Here is an 18,484-nt window from a genome sequence, read left to right on the forward strand (position 1 = left end):
TATGACCATAGCTGACATTTACTGAACATTGTCCTGTGCCAAGATCAGGGTCAGAATTTTACACTCTAATTTAAAATTCCAAACAAATTCATTAGGCATCATGACCTTCCTGTTTCACAGATGAGGAAAATGGAGAAGCAAAGAAACTTGCCTAAGCTCTCCCAGTTAATAAGAAGCAAAACCAGGATTCAAATTCAGTTCCAATGCAGTCCTAATGACATAGCTCCACACTGCCTGGGAGTTACTGAACAATGCTGATAAAACGGAACAAGTTCATCTCAGAGATGATAGGTAGCTAAGAATTAGGGACAGGAACACTAGTCTGGAGATAGAGATGATCACAATTGAGAGTGAGAAGTCAAGCCGTCAAGACAGCATGTGCACACCTGTATGATTCCTCCAACACATGAGGCTGGGAAAACAGTCCCCAAAGAAAGGCCTGGACAATGTGCCCCTGATCCTAGTAAGGTGACAAGGACATTGCAAAGGACAGAGCTATTCTCAGGTGGTTGGGCAGCTGCCTCAACTGATATTCAGCCTCAGGGAATGGGAAGAAGCCATCCACCTTGGGCAGTCAGAGCTCTAACATCTTAACTTTCCACTCCTCACTGGAGGCCTTCCAGATGGGAAAAAAAGGTACCTAGGCAGAAACTGGTGTTTCTTCCCTGCCTGCAGATGCTTACCAAGGATATAACTTCCTGCCCTTCCTTCCATAGGCCAACTTCAAGAACAAGAAAGGTAGGAAGAAACCTAATGTATTAGTCCAACCTCTTTCTATTCCCTAAACTACTACACGCTTGGCATTAAATGCTAAATCCTGGCTGTGCAAGGTGGCTCACACCTGTAATCCTAGCTACTCAGGAGGCTGAGATCTGAGGATCAAGATTCAAAGTCAGCCCAGGCACAAAAGGACCTGAGACTCTGATCTCCAATTAACCTCTAGAAAATGGGAAGTGGGACTTGGCTCAAGGGTAGGGCAGTAGTCTTGGGATGAACAGCTCAGGGACAGCACCTAGGCCAAGTTCAAGCCCCATGACCCACAAAAAGAAATTGCTAAATCCCAAGATTCCTACCAAATAGCATTATGTGTCTAAGAGTAGATAGCTAGATTAGCCTTTGAGGAAATGTTTCCTATGAACTGTGAGACTACATGTCTAGGAACTTCCATTTCCTGTAAGAGAGTGGATCAGATGAAGCTGGCCTCGGCGGACTGCTGAATGAAATGAGATGACTTGTGTGAAGTGCTTAGGAGGCAAGCAGCAGGCATTTTGTAGATATTTGGCATTTTTTTCTCTTCCCCATCCAAAGCAGGGGTGTGAGAGAAAGCACCTGACTGCAAAGAAGATAAGCAGGTGTTGTGAGCAGGTCACCTGCTCCAGTCCTTGAAGTCTGAGCTCCCAGAGGTGAAGGCTCTGAATGTGCCTGGTATTGAGAAGTACTCAGCAAACCTAAAGGGCTGTCATCGTCATCATCGTCATCGTCATCGTCGTCATCGTCATCATCATCAGATCTGTTTATTCAGGCCATAAAACTTCATGCCTAAAGAAGAATTCCAAAACACAAAGGTGGGCTGGAAATGCCTTGGTGTTCAAGAGAGAGATTCAGAGCTTCAGGATTCGATGAGAAGGAACCATGCACAACCTGTAGGGATATTGAAACAGCTTCTTTTCTAGAGATTTTGATATTTGGTCATGGATAGGCTCCCTTCACTCCATTCCCTGGCTCCTCTAATCTGGGGGATGCCCATCTATGGAGGGTCCCACAGTCCCTGCTCTTCCTGCTCTCAAACACACGTTGGACGGTAGCTAGCTATCTGTGCTTGCATTTGCCTGCAAGCCACAAGTTTAGGGCTCACCTTTCTCTGTACTTTCCCACACTGCCTTGTGCCACCTATGCTGCATAGTGCATCTGAGGTAAAGTCCTGTTTGAACTAAAGCAAACCCCGGGAGGGTTTGCTGATCCATCAAACACCTAGAGGCACTTGGTCCCACTTTACCACAGGTCACGGTAGGGCTGGAGGCCGTCTGGGCTTGGTCCTTTGGGTGTCAGTGGCACATTGGGCTAGCGTGGGTCTTCTGTTAGGCAGTCAGCTGCATCAGGAGGGGAATCTGCTGTCCCTATCCCCTTCCTTTGTGGATGCTGAGCTGGCACTCTCCTCCTGCTGTGATGTCAATCTGGGGGAATATTTGACGTCTGGAAGTCCAGCCCCTTCTTCATGGTGCAGCTGTAAGGCCAGGGTCCCCTCCTTCCAGTTCTCCTCTCTCTTTGATAGTGGGAATCACAGGGGCTTTGTTACGTGTTTTCTTTTTCCTGCTCTGGGCCAAAGAGGAATCTGTTTCTCAGGATGGAACTAGATCCCTACTTACCAGACCCTTATTTACCTGATGCATGGTGGACTACAAGGGCAATCATTGCTCCTGGAAACTGAGCATTCACATGCTCTGTGGCAGCACAGGTGTCAAATGTGATACTTAGCAATTATTATTATTATTATTATTATTATTATTATTATTATTATTAGCAGAGCTTAGGTCTCTTGAAAGAAGGAAAGAGCCCTACAATGATTTGTCATTCTCAAAGGGGACAACATTATGAAAGGATGTGGTGGGGTTGGGAATTGAGTCACAGGTCTCCCATAAAGGTGATGGCCAAAGATGGAGAGAGATAGCTCCAGTAAGTGTTCATTATGAGCTCCAATTTTGAGTATTTCTCAAATGCCTGAACTAACTCTGTCTCTCTCACTGTAAGCAGCTCCCCCACTCCAGTACTCCATATCAAGATATCACTGATGCCCTTTTATTTCCGCTGTCATGTTCTTTCTAACCCCAGGACTGTTGCATATATCTACTCGTTTCTCCATCAAGAGAGCTTTCCTGTGGCACTTCCCTGATCAGAGTGGATGTCGGTGCACCCTTGGTACCTGATACGTGCTGTTGAGTCCTCCATACTTCTCTTTTATATGGATAGTCCATGTCTATCCCCTGGCTACACTTGGGAAGGTAGGGGTCGAATTCTACAGAAATGAGTCAAAGCTCATTCCCAGGCAGATTCATTACACTCCATTCTCTGTACTGAAGTTGACAAAGTTAGTAGAGGCTTATTTTGTCCTATCTACATCTAGTCAAACTTAGGCTACATGAGGATTGCAAGATTTCCCTGTCAGTACCAAATCTCTCCTATATATCCTGGCAATAACACATGCCCAGAGCTAGAGCATTGCTGAGAAGCCAGAAGTCTGCATAGGTATCATGTTCCTGTCATCATTTCAATTCCATTGGTAGCCATAGCTCCTCCGTTCTTCCTCTTCCTCTCTGCCACAGGTAAGCAAAGACTCAAGGCAGGCCAAAGCAAGGCCAATCCTAGCCAGACCAAACACAGACTTCCATAAGGATATCCTACCTAAAGTTGTAGGGACAAACTTTCTCCTCTCTGATCATGAGCTGTAAAACTGGAAGCTGAACTGAGCACATCTTACTGTGCACTTTACCAAGTGTGTCACATTTTGCATATATATGCAAGGTAAATTAGAAATTAGAAAGCAAGCCTGAGGCTTCACCACTCACACATATGCCCATTGTATATAGGAAGCTCATGAAGAACGGTAGAGAAGGATGACAAGAAGTGGCAGTGGACATAGAATCTGGTGGTGTCGGAGTCCAAAGCAAGGTAGCCACAAGTAAGTCTGACTCCCTCCATGCCCTCTCATGATTTATCTGAGCACATAAAAGCCCTTTCTGGCTTAAGCTAGATTGTGTTAGTATTTCTGTTTCTTTTACTTGAACTGATTAGCCACAGAGAAATAACAATGTTATTCCTTATTTTATTTATGTCCACTTTGTTCCACAAAGGACTGAAAGCTAATGTCTTTCATTTTTTGTCTTATACTCTGATTTATGATTTATTACAACACTCGAGGTAATCTCTCAGTATGGTTTTCTGAGGTACACAAAGAAAATATAATTCACCAATTTTAGAGATAATGTAATTGAAACTGCAAGTAGTAAAGGAACTAGGGCCACACAGCTAGAGTGACAGTGGCAGCTGAGGCCTGGTCTAGGTTTTCTATATTTCCTCTCTGTTCTGCTAATAAACCATGGGTGCAAGCCCTGGGATACAGAGGCAGTTTGGCTAGTTAGGTTCATGAGATCTTTTAACTTTCTTTTGCCAGTAACTACGCCCTTCTAATTAGTACAATTTCTTAGTGTGATGTGTGAGTCAGCTTTCCATTTCTGCAGCAAATGCCTGAGACAATATGAAAAAGAAATGTTTATTTGGCTCATGTCTTCAGAGATTTCAGTCCATAGTCACATGGCCCCTTTGGATGTATGGCAGAACAATATGTCATGATGGGAGAGCTGGGTGAAGCTAGGGAGCAAGATGAGCAGAAAAGGCAAATATGAGTCCCATCTACATGGTATACCCCCTCCTCCCTCCCCCACCCCTATGGCCTAACTTCCTTCTGCTAGGTCCCTCTTCCTAAATGGTCCACTACTTCCCAATAGCATCACAGACCTTCAATACATAGTCTGTGGAATAGAGGGAGAATTCAAAATCCAAACAACCGCAGAGATGTCAAGAAATGTCAAAATTTTGCCTTGCTTCTAAGGAGGGTAGGTGCTTGCTGCATGTCTGGCATACCTCTTAGCCTTCTCTATTCATCTAGTGAAACTGTTGTCTGTTATCTCTTCCAGCAGAGAAAAGGGAAGGAAGCCAAAAAGGAGGGTGGGGGCAGGTCTTCAGAATGGAAAAAATGAATGCAGGAAATATAATAGACTTATTGTTTCAAGGGCTTTCCCCAAGAATATATTAATAGCCACAGGAAAAAAAGACTAGATTCCACTAAACATCATATTTACCAATTACTATGCCCAGGTTCTCTATTTTTGCAATCAATCCACACCCACCTCTTTCTTCTGTGAACAAAAAAATGCTAAAGTGAAGCTGAAAGGCATTTTGGCTTACATTAATTACTTCATGTATTTGACCAATACAGACTGAATTCCAACTAGGTATAAAACACTGTGCTGGGTGCTAGAAACATGACAGTAAGAGGCTTGCACCAAAACCATTGTGGTTGCTGTTGCCATGATTATTTTTTAAGTTTGTCATAGTTTTTTCTGGAAGCCTGTAAGTCTGCATGAACAATTTGTCTCAGTTTGTTCTGGGCTTGCCTGGTCCTAGCACTGAAAATACCATGTGCCAAGAAAACCTGCCATCCTAGACATTATGATATCTGCTTGCACTACATGTCAGTGCTAAAACAAGAACAAGAACAGCAAAAATTCTCTGGAGAACACTCAATGATTTGTTCCTTTAATATCTATGAAACACTTAATTCTCACATTGTTAGAGTTATAACAATATTAGACAATGAAGTTGCGTCTCTCTTATGTCTATATTGTGAGCCCTTAGGGATGGGGCCTGTATCTTTTCTATCTTTGTATTGCTAGGCCCAAGCACAATACCTGCACATAAAGGTAATTGGATTTTATGAAAACCACTGTGCTTATCTTGTAAAGCACTGTAAATCTGTACATGCTAAAGTGTGCATTTTACAAATTTTTAAATATAAATCTCTATGGGGCTGGGAGCGTGGCCTAGTGGTAGAGTGCTCACCTAGCATGCACGAAGCCCTGGGTTCAATTCACTGGAACCACATACACAGAAAAAGCCAGAAGTGGTGCTGTGGCTCAAGTGGCAAAGTGCTAGCCTTGAGCACTATTCTTAGACACTGCCCAAAGATAGTGTTCAGGCTCTGAGTTCAAGCCCCAGGACTAGAAAAAAAAATATGTACATATATATAATGACTAATTTGAAGAGGTCAGCAGCTAACAGAATCTATTAGCAATCCTCCCTTCTCTCATCCACTGCCTTCCTCTCCTCCAACATGAGACAGCTACAGCAATTGTAAAGGGTGACAATTACAAGTGTATGGGAACCAGGACCACCAATCCTAGTCATTCAGATTTATTCAAGATCTTCTGCTCACCAAGTTGAAATGTAAATCTCTGTAGATTTCAACCACTGGTTGAATAGTAATAACCAGAGATATAAAAACAAAGCCCAGCTGGGCACTGGTGGCTCATACCTGTAATCCTACTGATCCAAGAAGCTGAGATCAGAGGATCCTGGTTCAAAGACAAGGCAGGAAAGTCCATGAAGCTCTTATCTGCAATTAACCATCAAAAATCCAGAGGTAGGCAAAGAATCTCAGGTACAGTCTCAAGCCCTGAGTTCAAGCTCTAAGACTGGCACAAAAAACATATATTTTACATATTTATATATTATATTTGTAAATATATATTTATGAGATATGCATGTATATATGTATGATATATATATGTGTATACCAAGATCCTATTGTTAGTCCTATAACTATCATTCCCTTCTGCTTACCCAGCTACCAATAATCACTTCTGAGATTTTCTTCCTCATTCTAACCTTTCCCTTAACTGTGTCCAAAATCATAAGATTTTAGGATACTGGTCACTTTCCTCTTATTTCTAATTACATTACCACCCTTACAAAATATCCAAATCTGAATAGTTCTCTGGTTAAGATTGACTATTCAGTAGGACTATAATTTCCATTATACCCCTGTTGTAGTAAACTCCTAGTCATATGCTCTAAGATCTGTGTGTGTGTGTGTGTGTGTGTGTGTGTGTGTGTGTGTGTGTGTGTGTGTGTGTGTGTGTGTTGTGGGCAGTCTAATCAAGTCCTTAGCTCACTTTAAGCTCTGAGTAAACTATTACAGGCTGGTTGGCTCCTGGCTGGCTAGCTGACTGAATGGATGATCAATGGATACACACATATACAGATGCACTAGGTAGATGGAGAAGGATACAGACTATGGAAGCCACAATAAATACATATATCATATGGTTGAGTGGTGACCTCCCCAAACTTCTAACTAGAATCTCAAAATGAAGTTTTATTTAGAAATAGAGTTACTACACAGATAATTAAATAAGTTTCTACACATTTGGGGTAGGTCCTCATCCAATAACTGGTGTTCTGATAAGTGGAAGGTACCAACGGGACATATATATATATGGATATATATATATATATATCCATATATATATGAGATGTAAAAACATGTGGGGAGAACATTGTATGAAGATGGAGCTGGAGACTAGAGTGCTTGGCTAAAACCAATGAATGCTAAAGACTGCCAGAAACCACCAGAACCTGGGAAGAACCAAGAATAGAGTTCCTCACAACCTCTGAGTGTAGAGCGAATATAGCCTGTTACCTTGATTCTAGACTTCTAGTCTCCAGAACAATGAGAGAATATATTCCTGTTCTAAGCCACCTAATTTGTGGTAATTTGTTACAGAAACTCCAGGAAATCAATATTTCGTTTTGCATTTTTTTATTCTGATGCTGAAAAAGTACTAGGGGGCTACTGGGGAAACAGTCAGCCAGGACCAAGACCTGGGTTCCAATAATTTTACTACTTACAGGCTATGTGATGCAAAAACTAGTAAGTCTCAAGCCAGGTGTGGTGGCTCACGCCTGTAATCCTAGCTCCTCAGGAGGCTGAGAGTTGAAGATCAAGATTCAAAGCCAGCCTGGGCGACCTGAGACTCCTATCTCCAATTAACCCCTAGAAAATGGGAAGTGGGGCTTGACTCAAGGGTAGGGCATTAACCTCGAGAAGACCTCAGGGATATCACTCAGGCCCAGGGGTAGGATGGTAGCCTTGAGCTAAAGAGTTCAGGAACAGCACCCAGGCAGAATTCAAGCCCCATGACCCACAAAAAAAAAAAAAAAGCAAAAAACTAGTAAGTCTTTGATCTTCAATTTAATCATTATCAAAATTGCAGTTTAACTATTTAACACAGTTGCTTAGTTTAGGGGCCAAGAGTGATAAGGAATGGGCAAGTTTTATAAATTATACAAACTGGAGATATCAGTCAGTTGAATTTTCTCTTTTCTCCTTGAGCATTTTTGGAGGAATTTTTTCTATTTTATGCCCCTGCCCCCAAGGATGAGATCGTATTTACTTAGAAAAGAATTCAATATTTTGTTGATTTTTTAAATTCACTTTTTATCCTTGAATTTTTGCCTTGCTTTTTTTGAGTTTGTTTTGCTTGTTACAGTTTAAATTCCTACATTAGATTTTTTTTCATTTATTTTGAAACACAAGGGTAAAGGCTATGCATTTACCTCTGACTATATCTTTGGCTTCATTATCTCTATTTTCATTTCTAATATTGTTTTCTTCTTTTCCTTTCTTTGTCAAAAGGTTTAAAATTGTATATTTAAATTTTTTGAATTGATATTAGAATTTTCCTATAACCCAAGCATTGTGGTTTGATCTTATAGATCCAGGAGCATCTGTTGTTACTCATCACTATGCTGGAGCCAGAAAATTAAAATTTTCTGTAAACAACTCTCTGACATCTTTCAAGGTAGTATTTCATGACTGATGAAGAATGGAGATTTTCACCTTCTCAGGAAAAGCATCAGCCACAAGTATTGGCAGCTTTTTGTATTCAGACATCTGTCAATGGATAAAGCATTAAAATGCTCCCATATCCTCCTCCTTGTTCACAAAGAACTAAAAGAAGCAATAATCCTGTTGTATTGACCTTACAGCACGACTCAGTGGCCCCATCCCTGGACTGGATATTCCCCTATGCTTATGACTTGTTTTACAAAGATTATGTATAAATATCATTTTTCTTTAAAGCTTAGCACAAGGACCAATTTCTCTAAAGTCCTCACAAACCCCAGAACAGACAAATCTCTCTATTTCTGGGTCATACACTTTGCCCATGCATCTAGAATTTAGCTCTGGTTTCCAAGTCAGATTGTAAGCCCCTTCAGAGTAAGCCCATGTTTTGACTTCTCTACACCTCCCCGTACAGCCCCTAGCTTCCCAAGTCTTGAAGTCCATAAAACCACAGACAAAAATACTAAATTATTTGATTGCATTTCTGATGGGATATTTTCTGAGGAAGTATGACTCTGAAATCCAAAGTCAGAGATCTTTAAGCCAGCAAGTGATAAAAATGAAAGGACTTAAAAAAAAAAAATCCCTTTAAAAGATCGAGGCTCATGCTTGGGTGCTTGCTTTAAAGAAAAAGAATATTTCAAAACATGAAAGCACTACATTTTTGTACACTATGAAGAAGAAAAAAGTAATATATCCTTCTTTTTTAATCCAGTCACAGATATCGGGGGGGGGGGGGGTATTGTATTCTGCTAACTGTGGCGGTGAGTGCAGAGTCCAGAATGATTCCAACAGTAAGAGCACACCTTCTTAGACATTTTTACAGACCACAAAAATGGTTTCGTGTGTGAGTGAGCTAGAACCTGTGCAAAAGTCAAGGTGGGAATATTATTTTCATTGATTGAGGGAAGCGGGTTTTTAGGCTTCAGAAGATTTGGAGCCTGAGCAACACAGGAAGGAGTTGCAAGACAGGCAGGCACTGACTATGGGGCAGCCAGATGGAGTACCCAGGAGAGGTCAAAGGGGTGGCCTCCAGCTAGGGAGCCACCAAGGGACAGGGATCCCTGTGTGCCTGACCCTGTGCTGAGGGCAAGCCACAGATTTTCCAAGGCTATTTGTCTGTAAGTTAACATTTTTCCTGAACAGGATCCAAATCCCTTTGTTTTCACAGACAGCACCATAGTTTCCAAAGAAAAGAAAACACGGTCTTACTGGGCCAAGGGCTTTCCCTGCGAAATAGCCTCATGGCTAAGGGCCAATCCAAGGTCCCAACCAAGACTGGACTCAGAGACAACAGAGCAGGATGCTGAAACCTTCTTCAGTAAAAACTGAAAATCATTCCCTAGAGGAATTTTAGATAGGAGGAATGGACCAGTGGATTCTGCCCAATGAAACTCCATGTAGGCTCCCATAACATGGCACTGGAAACATCTTCTTCCTCCTTCATGTTTTGCCTAATCCTGAGCTTCCTGTAAAGCCAGCCTAGATTCATCCTGTGAGTGTTCTGGGCCCATGGTTATCTCCAGCCTGAGACCCCATGACCCCAAGACCAAGGTGAGTGGTCTCTTATTCTTCAGTACCCAGTGGAGCCCAGGAGCCACCTGTAGTCACAGCCATTGCTCTGCCTTGTAATGGTAGCCTCTTTTGCCCCACTCCTACCCCAAGCTGTCCATGCCACCCTCACCCCCATTTGACTCAGTGGAGATGCAAGAATGGAAAGAAAGAAGCAGCCCACCAGGGTGCAGGTCACGAGGTAAATTGGAGGCATTGGCCGCTGCTGCAAATTCAAATAAGCAAAGCATAATGAGTCAGTCCTTTAAAAACCATGTGTTATATGCAGGCAATTTTGAACAATGTCCAAAGAAACAATTCCACACACCCCCCCACACACACATCGCCATTCACTAGGTACACCATTCTATGCGAACTCCAGAGTTCCTCTGTCCAGGCAAAGATCACATTGTAAAGATGGAATGAACAGTGGGAGGGCTGCAGTTGGCCCACAGTTACTCACAAAGTCTAAGTATATGCCAGGTAGCATGCTGGCTGTTTCCCAAGTATGTCTCTGTGCTCCTAGCAACCCTGGGCCATGTGGGGCCAGGACTAAATCCATGCAGTCCTATTGAGTTATGTGTCAGATGAGGAAATGGAGTCTCAATCACTGCATGATTTGTCCAGCATCCTATCATATACAGATCTGTATATTTAGGTAGTTTTCTCTGCCCCCCTCCTTCTCCTCCTTCACCTTCTTTTTTGGTAGTGATCCTGGGCCTTGAGCTCAGGGCCTGAGCGCTGTTCTTAATGGGTGTTTTTTGCTCAAGACTAGGGTTCTTCCATTTGAGCTACAGCTCCAGTTCTAGCTTTAGTAGTAGTTACTGAATCCCATGGACTTGCTGAACCACAATCCTCAGATATCAACTTCCTAAGTAGCTAGGATTACAGGGCCAGGCTCTAGAGTTTCCTTTAATTGCCCTATACCATCTTCTCCAATGAGCCCTCAGACCTATACCTGGAACATACCAGAGGCAAGAACGGCAGGCCACACATCCTTCCTTCTAGGAGGGAAGGGCTTCAGGAAACAAGGAACTGGTATAGCTCAGCATGAGTCATCTTACATGTGACAAGCAGCTTTAGGAGTAAATGTGACCCACACCCTCCCACAGCACCTTAAAGATCCTAAGAGGGAGGAAGGTTGGCTATAGAAGTACCTAGCATTGATGAGCTTATGCTGGATTCTATTTGCTCTCCTGTGTGTGTCTTACCACACACGTCTCTAAGGTGGGTCTCAATATTCTGAATTCTCAAAGGATACTAAAGGAAAATTAAACATGTCACCCAAGGTCACGCTGCAGCCAGCTGTCAGTAAGGCAGCGATTGGATGGGATGCCTCTCTGACTTAGAAGCAAACTCCTGCCCTGTGCCCCCACCACTTCTGGAAGAGGGAAGGAGTAGCATGTCCATGGATGCCTTCTCAGGGACTGTGGATACAATCATGACCAAGAGAAGGAGACTGTCATTCCTTCCTTCTCTCCTGGTACGGTACAGTTTATAGGATACCCACCTGTCTTTCATCTCCCAGATACCATAGTGTAATCATTGCTACGAGGCAGCCCTGGGGCACAGAATCTTCCAGATAGTCCTTGTCACACCAGACTCCTCCATACTCCTCTTTCCTGAGATTCTTTGTGGATCTCAAGGCCCATCTGCACTGATGAGCCCTAGTGGCTGTTCTTGGAAGACCCTGAGCCTTGGATTGGGAATGGCCAGTGGGGGTAGGGGGGAAGAAGACCCCACATCAGCCTACTCTAGTTTCTCAGCAGGATAGAACTGAAGCTGCCCCCTGCATTTCACTGGATCTCCCAGTTAACGGAAAAGAGGTTTCATGTGTGTTTCCACTAAAAACAATCTTAGGAAAGACTTGACAGTTTGGTTAAAAAAAAAAAAAAGAGGCAGTAAAATGCTACCTCTCAGACTAACTCTGTCTACTATTTTAATCATCTAAATTCATTTTAAAGATCATATTGTTGTTGTGTTTTGATCCAAAACCCCTCATTTTGTGGCTGACTGTGCACAATAAGAAATTTGATCAAGGTCTCTTTTTAAGTCTCTTAGGTGCTTTTCATTCATTCATTCATTCATTCACAGTTGGTTTGAACAAGTGGCCATCTTCCATCTTATCTCCTCTACCTAAGCACTTACCATAGAGAATCATCTGGATCTACCCCAGACCTTGTTCATGTCATTACTTCAGCCATTTACTGTTATTCCCATGGGCCTGGGTATTCCTACCTCAGGGCCTATACACAGGCTGTTCCATCTACTTAGGATACCCTTCCTCAGAGTATTCACTTGGTCTCTTCAGAACTGCACTTGGGGCTTTTCTACCTGGCACTTGTTCAAAGAACCTTTCCAGGCTCTGTCATCTGAAAGATTCCTCAAGCTACCTGTTTTTTTATAGTCTTGATAATTCTTCATAATATTTCTTACTATCTAAAGGGATATATTTATTATTTACTTATTGTCTCTTTCTCAAGAGAAAGTAAACTAAAAGAGAAGCTATCTTGTCTGTCTAGCCCACTGTTACATTTCATGGTATAGCCCTGGTGCAAGCAGAGGGGGTGTGGAGATAGTAGGCACTAGATACAAGTCTGATCAGCAAAAAAAGTAGTCAAATTTGCCTTCTTCCGTCTCTTGTTTATGAAATAAAACCTTCCCAGGGAAAGACTGCAAAGGCTTGGAAACAGAGACATCTACAATACAATGCCATAAGCAAGCTTCTATGTAGTCTTGGGGATGGTTCCCCAAATGAACACAATTATCCTTGAGAAGTTAGGCCCAAGTGAAAACTAGGTGCCATTAATGTAAAATAATCTGGCAGTGTCTTTGTGTGTGTGTGTGTGTGTGTGTGTGTGTGTGTGTGTGTGTGTGTGTCTGTCTGTCTGTCTGTCTGTCTGTCTGTCTGTCTGATATGCCCAGAAGGTCACAGTGATTAAGATAGATACCATATTAGAGTGTCAGTAGATTCAGGAAATACTTCTCCAGGGATCTGTGTTCACTGGATTCAGTCTAGTTCACTGGATACAGGTGAGAGGTCCCTAAAGCTTCCTAGAAGAAGCTGTGTTTTGTCTGACTGTGGTGAGTGGGCACCTACTCAGTGAAGCAGGTAGAGGAACAATCAGAACAGCCTGGAAAGGCCTGGAAGGACACACATTCTGGAAATCTGACGTGATAAAAGACTAAAGGGTGACCCTAGTGCGTGGGCATGGTGAGAGACCAGGCTGAATGGTAAGCAGGCTGTTTGGACAAAGCTAGTAGTCACTGAGACCCGAATCCAAGGACTGACCAGGCCACTAGCAAGTCAGTCCTCTCAGGGTTCAACCTCCTGGGAAGTCAATGGCCAGGAGGAAAAGGAGAAGATTGGTGGCATTCTAGCAGGGTTGGTGGAAGACAGTGGTGGGGCCAGAGCCAGAAGTCCTGGGAGGGCTTGTGTTGTTTAAAGGGAAAATATGAACACCTTGTACCCTGGCTTTGATTTACTCTGAATGGTGATATTTATTTTGAATAAGAATCTCATCAAAAGAGACTGGGAAGTGTTTGTTTCCCTAGGGTGACAGATTATCAAAGGGGCAGAGAAACCTTGGCTAAGGGAATCTTCATATCTGCTCTCAGTGTGGGCTCCAGCTCTCAGAGGACCAACATTTGGGCCACAGGAAAAAGCAAGGTGGAGGGGAATCAGGCCCATATTCTAGTCCAGCCTGTACCACTTCCTCCTGGCAAGTTAATGAACTTTTTTGGAGTATCAGCTGCTCCTTCTATAACCTAATAGTCTCCATATAGGCTTCCACATCGGTTTTATTTTATTTTGTTTTTTTTTTTAACTCCACCTACAAGCCCACTTAGCACACAGTAGGTGTTTTCCAGTGCTAGTCACTATAGCTTGCTCTGGGCTGTTTCCCACGGGCTGGTCTATCTCTCCCATCAGGAGACACTAACCATTCAATATGTTATGGCCCATGGAGTTTATTGGATTATCTCACATTGCTTGGAGCTCTCAGAATCATACCACCATGAGGATGGGCCCCTGAGACACTGCTTGGGGCAACACCAGATTTTACAGCTATTTATTACATTATTTGGAAACATACTTCCTGCATGTTTTGATTTCCAGATAATGTACATTTTCTTTCCTTACTTTCCACATGAAACTCAAAGCTTTGAGTGTAAAAGCCAAATTTTAAATGATCATGACATTCAAGCAATGAATGTAAGGGTGGCATTGCAGGATGATATACGTGCTCTGTCTCATACCTTTAACCACTTAGAGCAAGAATTATCACAGGACTCCCTAGAGAGAGGTGGAGAAGGAGAATTCTGGGCCTTTGATGTGTAGTCATAAGCTGTTTTGGAAATGATTAAGTGATAAATACAGTAAATTCACCCTTAGTTCTGGGAACCCCACAGCCCAGACAGTAATTCTTAGAGGCAGAGGCAATTATTATTAAAAGGTCTAAATCTAGGCATGTGCTGTCTCAGCCTATTTTGCAACAAAATCTCAAGTTCAAGTAAGAGGGAGTACCTACGATATGCCAAGTGCTCTGACCCCAAAACCTCACCTGCACATTCCATGGAAGCACTTGCAACTGGACCCCAAATTTCCATCCAAAAGGACACTAACAGTGTGGAATACCTGCTATGTGCAAGGTATCTTATGTAAAATATAATAAAGTACATGCCATACTGAAGCACATGTAAAGGGTTGCAGTAAACTCAGAAAGGATTCCCTTCCTGGTATGGTATGCACATCTGTAATCCCAGCTACTACGTGGGAGGTAGAGATAGGAAGATCACTGCTTGAGACAAGTCCAGGCAAAACTTAGCTAGACCATATTTCAATAAACAAGAGGGCATGGCCCCAATCACTTAGAACATTCAGAACTAGGGAGATCTTGGTTGGAAGCCTGAGAAAGCTAGAGACCCTGTCTGAAAAGGAAGGCAGGGGAAGGGAGGAGAGGGGAGGGGAGGGAAGGGGAGGGACGGGGAAGGGAAGTGAGGGAAGGGAAAGGATCAGTGGTGTGGCTGGGGTGGTAGAGCACTTACCTAGCAAGCTCAAGGCCCTGAATTCAATTGCCTAGTACCAGGAATGATGGGAGGAAAGACAGGACAAAGGGAGAGCTCCCCTGAGAGGGAGCTCCTGATGTGTATTGTTATTCTAGGCCCTAGCCTTATGGGATAGCACCTTGGGGGACAGGTCTATAGGTATTAAGAAGGTTTAGATCAAGCTCAGAGCCACATGGTCCCAGTGCTGCCCTCTAATGCCTGGTAGGGCCTTGGGGAGGAACCCAGAGGCCACTGAGCCCAGCCCAGTGATCCCTCTGAAGCCCCTGGGCCCTGCTGGGTTCAGGGCCCCACCCTATTAGCACCCCTCCAGTTCCTTTCTTATCTCTCCCCTCCCCCGGACCCCCAGCCCCTGAGGTTGACAGGGATTACTCCGAATCACCACCATGTGGCTGTCCTGGAACTCCTATTTACAAACAGCACCTACACACCCCAAGATGAAAGCCTGGAAATAGCTCCCTATTCCCTTCCTGGGTTTGCCATCTCTGCTCTGCCTGGGGAAATCAGGTCCTGGGCGACCATCCCAGGAAAGGGCATGGGGACAGCGGGAGGTGGTCCCTGTTTTCAGTTAAAATAATTGAGAGCCTTATCATCCTAAAGATTTAAGCCTCTTTTTTGTTTATTTGAAATAGGAAAGGGGAGAGAGGGAAAACAAGATGATTGGGAAGGGTGGGAGAAGGGAAAGGGAGATAAAAACATGAGAAGGGGTATCAATGTTCCAGAAGTAATGCACCCAATACTTGAGAATGTAACTGTAACCCCTCTATACATGACCCCAACAATAAAATTAAAAAGGATTTTAAGCTGCTATATAGGAAAATAAGCCTGATGCTTAGACCATGCCTCAGTTTCCCCTTTTAATATCCTCCCTCCCAGAAAGGGGGAGGAGGAGGGGCTGAGGACTCTGTGCTGTGCTGCCATCCATCTGTTAGTGTGACTCACTCTCTGTAGACATATTTCATATAGTCTCACTAATGACCAGTGGCTGGAAGGAAGACTTGAGCTTTGCAGCCATATATGTTCCACTAGAATTTTGTGTGCCTTGTTTATTTTTTGCAGGACAGGGGGGAGGCCATGGTCAAGCCATTTGAATTTGCCAAACCCCATTCGCCAGGGTAATAAACAATGAAACTCCCTGTTGGCAGAGCTACCAGGATTCCTGAGCACCAAGGGAACACTGGGCTAACCAGGCACTTGGACGGCCTGAGCCTGGACTTGTCCACGCCTGCGCCCAGTAAGCGTGGCCAGCCCTGGAGAGGGGGTGTGGCCAAGACTTCCCCAGGCATGCGCCTGTGGCAGTAGCACCAGTTCCTCACTAGAGCCTGGCACTACTGTGAGCTGGACCTGCGGCTACCTGCAGGCCAGGCGGAAGGCCAGGGTTTTATTTACACAAAGAGCAGCTAGTGGAGACTGCCTTTGCATGGAGAAAATGTTGGCCGACCACTAGTTGAGGGGATGAGAGGCAGCCTGATAAGAATCTGTGAATAAGTGAAGGGGATAAAAGATTACATTGAGCTTGGCTCCTGGGACCCCTGCAGTGGGACCCTTCCATGTCTTCCCATCCCATTTCATAAACAAGCTGAGCCTTAAATGACCCTGAGTGACTTCCAGGCTATAGCCACAGGGCCTCCCAGACCACTGCCTGTCCTAGGGTCTGTCTGCCTATGTGATGCAACTGGAGAGCTGATACTGAGATCTAGGGAGGGTAAAGGAATCACACACTATTGTGTACCTACTAAGAGCTAGCCCACTTCCCTCTGTTATTCCATTGCCTTTTGTTCCCAAGATGCTTTGGGGTAAGTTTTTTCATTTCTCCCCTGAGAAAAGCTTGGTGTCAGATTAGTGAAGTCACTTGCCCAAGAACACAAAAGACTGCAGAGTGCCATAGTTTAGATGCAAACCTAACTCTGCCCTTGACTCCTTCCATCCCACTGAATTGTGCACAGGAAACATGGGAGTGAGGCAGAAAAAATGTGCAGTGGGGATGCTTCAGAGATGTAGTTCATGTCCCTTGGTGTTTCTGGATGCTGTTTCCTGCTACTCCCTCCCCTCCCATGTCCTTCACCAACTGACCCAATGGATCTGATGGCCTAGGGCTTCTCCCGGTCCATCTCTCAGCTGACTTGCTGCTTCCTCACCTGCTTGCCTAATTTAGTAACCGGAAGTCACACAGCCAGTGATCATTGACCCAGAGCCCCTGGTCATGTCATTGTCAAAGCCAGCTTACCGCCCGGAGTAGACAGGCAGGTGTGCCCAGATCCCCACTCTACATCCGGTCCTGGAGCAATAGAAACAGCTCCACTGTTCCCAGCAGGGTTGAGCCCACACCCACCTCACTGCAGCCCTAAACTGGTTTCTTCACTTTCCCTGGCCTGACTTCTGCCTGGGGGCAGGAAGGGAAGTTTATTGCTCAACCTGTCTGAAGACTGTTCTGGTTCCCAGGTGAACCATGAACCAGTCAATCAGCCAGTGGACCCAACCTAAAGCCATCCACAGAAACACTGGCTAGCCCTCCTAGGACCACCTAATAAATCCTCAGAGGTGCTGAGCAACATCTGTGCCCTGTACTTAGCTACAGGTCCACAGTGGGGAATGAGGGCTGGATGCAATGGGCCTCTCCAATCCTCTGGATCTTTCAGGCCATGTACAAGGGGCCAGAGGCCTTGTCCTCTGCTTGTCCCAGGGCGGCCAGATGGGCCTCTATTACCCATCCCATCCGTGCTACCAAAGTGGAAGGCTTTCCAGGAAGCTCCAGAACCTTTGCTTCAGAGGGCTAGGCCAAGATGACAACTTGGATAGAAAAATCAAGGCACATGAAAGAATGCATTTGTAAACCATTGTCAGCCACTACACTCAGAATAGGGGATCCATTCCAGCAAGAACCAGACACCTCCTTGACCTCAGACATCTCTGCAGAATGAGGAGTCAGACAGGGAGGGCCTGTGTCATTTCCCACACACGTCTGGGAGAAGACCCTAAGCAGGTGAGGCAGGAAAACACAGGGTACTCTCAGGAAAGCCTTTCCCAGACTCCAAACTCTGCCTCTTTCCTTCATTCCTTCTGTCTTTCTGCACAAAATTTCTGGACTACCTGAATCATAAGAGCCCAGGGAGCACTTAGTGGCTCAAAGGAGAGCAAATTAATGTATCATGATGTGGTTATTGAAAAGCCAGAGATTCAGACAGGCTGTGATGGCACACATCTGTAATTGCAGATTACAGGAGAGCAGAGGCAGGATGGTGGTTGAGGTTAGTGGAGAAAGCAAGACCCTACTAGAAAAACTAAAAGTGAAAGAGCTGGGGCATGGTTCAAGTGCTTGATAGATCCTTGGATGTATAGACATGTCATCTCTACTACAGAAAGGGTGAAGGAGGCAAGACTCCTGGCTACAGCCCCTTTATTCTGTGC

This window comes from Megascapheus bottae, chromosome 6 (genome assembly GCF_031878675.1).
Source record: "Megascapheus bottae isolate mThoBot1 chromosome 6, mThoBot2.hap1, whole genome shotgun sequence".
NCBI classification, from domain to species: Eukaryota; Metazoa; Chordata; class Mammalia; order Rodentia; family Geomyidae; genus Megascapheus; species Megascapheus bottae.